General features: G+C 38.3%; 1 pseudogene; it reads left to right on the plus strand.

The window, feature by feature from the left end:
* Window positions 1-603: 603 nt before the first annotated feature.
* On the plus strand, window positions 604-2,344 carry LOC123827390 (annotated as a pseudogene).
* Window positions 2,345-6,120: the final 3,776 nt, after the last annotated feature.

The following is a 6,120-nucleotide window of genomic DNA, read 5'->3' on the forward strand; positions in this document are numbered from 1 at the left end:
TCACCTAATTAGCTTCACTAATAATACACCCAAAGGGCACTACTACAGTAAATTCTACTAGTGAGGTAAGCTCTCACACAACAGCTTGTCTACTCTGGTCATAGTCAGTCCTAACTGCCAGTGGGCCTGAGTCAGTCCTACCCACTGAGGTGTCAACAGCAATCAGGCTCAGTTACAAAATTAGATTGGATAAATAAGAGGATCAAATGCGCAATTTGGAAACAACATATACAGTTTAAGCCACCTGTGGGACAACATCAAGCATAACAACAGTCATGTAATAGGGATCCCAGAAGGGGGAGAGAGCAAGTAATTGAAAACCTATTTGAGATCCTCGCTGGGTAACTTCCTAGTGCATGAGTGTGTGCTCCAGTGCATTTTCTCACAAAGGGCATTTTAGGACTAGTTGATTCGAAGTTCCCCTCTGCTCTTTGTGCTGTAACCAGTTCCCACCATCCAGGTACTTCTTCCTTCCCCAGCTGGGCCTCTGAGTGACCTAGAGTTGCTGGTGTGTGCCTGCAGTCCCGGCTTCATTCCCTTCAACCTGCTGCATTTCCCAGCACTGCACACAGCCTCATCACTCCACTCTTCCCACCACTCACCATGGAGGCCTCCACCCCCATGCAGCCGCAGACCAGTAGCCAGCTACAAACCCACTGAGCCCCACATTTATCGGGGCTGCAGGAGAGGGAGGAGCTGTTCAAGCTCAAGATGGGCTGGTGGTGTACATCAACAAGGTGCACAGACTGGAAATAGAACAGCGTGCTGCAGCTGCAGGTGACAGCCATTGCCTGAGGAGGTGTGCTGCAGGTCACTGGTCTCAAGGTGCTCCGTGAGGCCAAGTAGGCAGATGCACGAAGAGCGCTGAAGACAGCATGCAAGCATGCCAAGCTGCAGACAGAACTGGACAAGTTCAACTGCTCCTCAATTATGCTAAGAAAGAATCTAATCTTAATGGAGCCCAGGTCAAGCTCGCAAATGTGAAGCAGCACTGAATTCTAAAGACGTGGCTCTGACTACTGCACTTGGTGACAAAAAAAAAAGTTTAGAGGAAGAATTGGAAGATCTGAAAGATCAGATTGCTCAGTTGGAAACCTCCTTAACTGCGGCCCAAAACCAGTTAGCTGATGAAAGTTTACTTAAAATGGATTTGGAGAAATGCTGTTAGAATCTTACGGAGGACTTGGAGTTTTGTAAAATCATGTATGAGCAGATTAATGAGACCAGAAGGATGCTGAAACTCGCTTGGTGAGGTGGATTCTGGGAGTGAGACTGAGGATGAGCACAAACTGGCTCAGGCTTTTCGTGAGATGAAAGAGCAGCATGATGCCCAGGTCAAACTGTACAAGGAGGGGCTGGGGCAGACTTACAAATCAAACTTGGGAATGCCTGACTAACGTCAGAGATGAACACTTCCATTGTCAATAGTGCCAGGGAAGAACTAATGGAAAGTCATATGAGAACTGAATGCCTTTCATTTCAGCTTTCTAGTCTACAAAGAGTCTAGAGCATGTTTGGAGAAGATTCAAGAGCTAGATTACGTGCTTGCTAAAGAAAATGACAACCCTTGGTGCATATTGTCTGACAAAGAGAGAGATACGGTGGAAATGGGGGATCAGGTGAAGCAACAGCTGAATGATCACAAACAACTTTCTAATGTAAACTTACCCCTGGACATGGAAATCAGTGCTTACAGAAAACTCTTAGAAAGTGAAGAAAAGAGATTGAAGCTCTCTCCAAGCCCTTCTTCTTATGTGACAGTATCACAAGCATCCTCAAGTCACAGAGTATGTACAAATAGAAGGAAATGGAAGATAACCGACATGGAAGAGTCAGAGACCAGTAGTGATGTTAGCATCGCTCATTCCACTTCAGCCACTGGGAATGTCTGTATTTAAGACATAGATGTTAATGGAAAATTTATCTTGAAGAATACTTCTGAACAGGATCAACCAATGGGAGGCTTAAAGATGATCAGAACAATTGTAGACTCATCAATCAAATACAAATCTATCTCAAGATATGTGCTAAAGGCAGGCCAGACTGTTACACCTGGTCTGCAAATGCTGGTGTCACAGCCATTCCTCCCACAGACCTCACCCAGAAGGACCAGAACTAGTGGGACACTGGTGAAGATATGAAGGTTAGACTGAAAAATTCTCAGGGAGAGGAGGTTGCTCAAAGAAATACAATCTTCAAAACAACCATACCTAAAGAGGCAAGGGAAGAGGAGGAAGAAGCTGAAGTGGCTGTCCAGGAAGAACTCCGGCCACAGAGATCCCTGAGAGCATCCAATAGAAGCTGTGCAATTATGCAAATTTCTCAAGTCAACTTTCTTCCTTAAAATAAACAAGTATGGTAATCTTTACCTACATACACTGCAGAGCCTTTTCTGAAGCACAGAATATTTTTATTTCCTTTATGTGAATTTTCAAGCTGTGAATCTAATAGCCTTAATTTCCCTTTTGACACTGAAAGTTTCATAAAAGAAATAATATACATACACTTTGTAGCAAGATGTGAATTACTGAACTAACTGTGTGTCGTTTAGAAAAAGGGTCCCTTAAATTTTTTTGACATTTCTCTATGTGTATGTGTGTTTTTAGTTCTTATGACAAAAGGAGGGGAGGGCCAATAAACCACTGTATGTCTGGGCCTAATTTGAAGATTGATATTCTAATCTAAAAATCTGCTCTTGATTATTCTCTGCTATATATAACAGTGCTGTGAAAGAGGGGAGAAATGCTTTTCAATATATTAAAAATTTGTAATGAAATTTTTGTAATAATCAAGGCTACAATTTTTTAATAGAAAAGAGATATCACATAAATAAAATATAAGACAAAAATTACATGATCATATCAATCGATGATGCAAAAGCATTTGATAAAGTACAACACTCATTTATGATATAAACACTCAGCAAAGTGAGAATAGAGGGAGCAGCCTCAACATAATAAAGGTCATATATGAGAAACCTGCAGTCAATATCATACTCAGGGGGCTATTAAAAAATCCCATTTACTATAGCAATAAGAAAAATCAAGTACCGAGGAATAAACTTAACCAATGAGGTAAAAGATCCATACTCAGAAAACTATACAATGCTGAAGAAAGAAACTAAGGAAGACACAAATAAATGAAAGCATATACTATGTTTATAGATTAAAAGAATTAACATCATTAAAATGTCCCTACTACCCAAAGCACCTATAAATTCAATACAATGCCTATTAAAATACCAATGGCATATTTCACAGATAGAAGAAATATTTCAGAAATTTATATGGAACCCTAAAAAAACCTGAATAGCCTCAGAAATTTTGAGAAAGAAGAACAAAATAAGAGGGATCACAATACCTGGTATTAAACTATATTACAAGGCTACTGTAATCAAAACAGTCTGGTACTGGCATAAGAACAGACACACAGATAACAAGGACAGAATAGAGAGCCCAGAAATAAACTCATGTCAGTATAGCCAATTATTGTTGGATAAAGGGGGCAGGAACACAAAATACAGTAAAAAATAGCCTCTTCAACAAATGGTGTTGGGAGATCTGGACAGGTACATTCAAAAAAATGAAACTAGACCACTGACTTATACTGTACACCAAAATGAACTCAAGATGGATAAAAGACTTAATTATAAGCCATGGCATCATAAAAGTCCAGAGGAAAACATAGACAGAAAAATTTCAGATATCCTACACAGTAATATTATCATCAATATAGTTCTTAGGGCAAGGAATAGAAAGGAAAGCACAAACAAATGGGACTACATCAAACTAAAAAGCTTCTTCACAGCTAAAGAAAATGTCATCAAAATGAAAAGAGAGCCAAGCATAAGGGAAAACATATTTGCAAATGATACATTGGACAATGGTTTGATCTCGAAAATATACAAAGAAATCATAGGACTCCACACCAGGAAGACAAAAAATCCAATTAAAAAATGGGCAAAGGACCTGGGCACTTCTCCAAGGAGGACATACATAGAACCTATAGACATAAGAAAGAATGTTCAATATCACTAGCTGTCAGGGAGATGCAAATTAAAACCACAGTGAGATACCACTTTACACCAGTCAGAATGGCCATCATTAACAAATCAACAAACAATAAGTGCTGATGAAGATGTGGAGAGAAGGGAACCCTAGTGCATTCTTGGTGGGAACGCAGACTGGTGCAGCAACTGTGGAAAACAGTACGGAATTTCCTAAAAAAAAAATTAAAGGTGAAACTGTCTTTTGACCCAGCATTCTAGCTTCTGGGAATATATCTTAAGAATCCCAAAACACCAATTCAAAAAGAATATATGCATCCCTGTGCTCATAGCAGCATTATTTATAATAACCAAGATGTGGAAACAGCCCAAATGTCTATCACTAGATGAGCAGATATAAAAGCTGTGGTACATTTACAAAATGAAATACTACCCAGCCATAAGAAGAAGGAACTCTCACCTTCAACAGCATGGGTGGACCTGGAGATTATTGTGCTAAGTGAAATAAGTCAGTTGGTAGAACACAAATGCCATATGATCTCACTTATATGTGGGACCTAATGAATATAATAAACTGATGAACAAAATAGAAACTGAGGCATGGATACATTGATCTGACTGATAGTTGTCAGAGAACAGGGGAGGAATTGGATGAAAGAAGGTGAAGGGGTTAGCCAAAGAACATATGTGCCTAACCCATAGACACAAACAACAGTGCGGTGATGGCCAGATAGAAAAGGAGGTGACAGTGAGAGGGAGTAGGCAAAAGTAGAAAAAGATGGGAACATCTGTAATAGTGTAAACAATAAAAATAAAGTGAAAAAATACATACAAATTAAAAAAAATAGATAAAAAACTAACGGAGCTCATTACTACTAAACCAGTATTACAAGAGATGTAAAGGGATTTCTTGAAGAGGAAGAAGAGGAAGAAGAGGAAGAAGAAGAAGGAGAAGAAGGAGGAAAAGAAGGAGGAGGAGGAGGAGAAGAAGATGAAGAAGAGGAGGAGGAGTAGGGAGATCAAGGAGATGAATGAGATGAATAATAATATGGCGATAGCTACAGACCTATCAACAATTATTTTAAATGTAGGTAGATTAAATGTTACCATCAAAAGAAACTTGTTAAGCCTGGCTGACGTAGCTCAGTGGATTGAGTGAGGGCTGAAAACCAAAGCATTGCAGATTTGATTTCCAGTCAGGGCACATGCCTAGGTTGCAGGCCACGGCTCCCAGCAACCGCACATTGATGTTTCTCTCTCTCTCTTTCTCCCTCCCTCTCTCTCTAAAAAAAAATAAATACATAAAATCATTTTTTAAAAATTAATTAATTAAAAAAAAGAAACTTGTTAACTAAGTGAATAAGAACAAAATACCCATGCATATACTCCTGTCACAAGACCCATTTTAGACAGAAAAACACATGCTTACTGAAAGTACAGGGATGGAAACAGAGATTTCATGAAAATTAAAAAAATAATTATACAGGGTCCAGCACAAATAATGTCCCCTTTTTATTATAAAATCTTTTATTACAGTATCATAAGCACATAATTCTGAAACATAACAATATCACATTCAAGCACAAGATATGACAAATTGTATTTTAGGTGAAATGCTCAAATTAAAAGTATTAGTTATTACGCCCACATTATTACCCTACCAACCACACTCACACAGGTCTGACTTCTGCTGGACCCTATATACCTGGGGTAGCAATACTTGCATCACAAAAAGTAGACTTTAAAACAAAGGCAAAGAAGAACATTATATAATTGTAAAGGCATAAATCCAGAAAGAGGATATAAACCTTGTAAACATTTACATACTCAACATAAGAGCACTTACATATATAAAGCAAATATTAATGGACATAAAGGGATAGATTGACAATTATACAGTACCAGTGAGGGACTTTAATGTGCCTTTGATATCAATGGGTACCTCATCCAAACAGAAAATTATAAGAAAACAATACCTTAAATAACACATTAATTAAATTTATAATTTATTAATTATATTTAATTTAGTATTTAATTTATATTTTTAGAACATTTTACTTCAAAGAAACAGAATACACATTCTTTTCAAGTGCACATGGAACATTGTCTAGGAT

This window comes from Phyllostomus hastatus, unplaced genomic scaffold (genome assembly GCF_019186645.2).
Source record: "Phyllostomus hastatus isolate PE091 unplaced genomic scaffold, TTU_PhHast_1.1 phas_contig_86, whole genome shotgun sequence".
Lineage (NCBI taxonomy): Eukaryota > Metazoa > Chordata > Mammalia > Chiroptera > Phyllostomidae > Phyllostomus > Phyllostomus hastatus.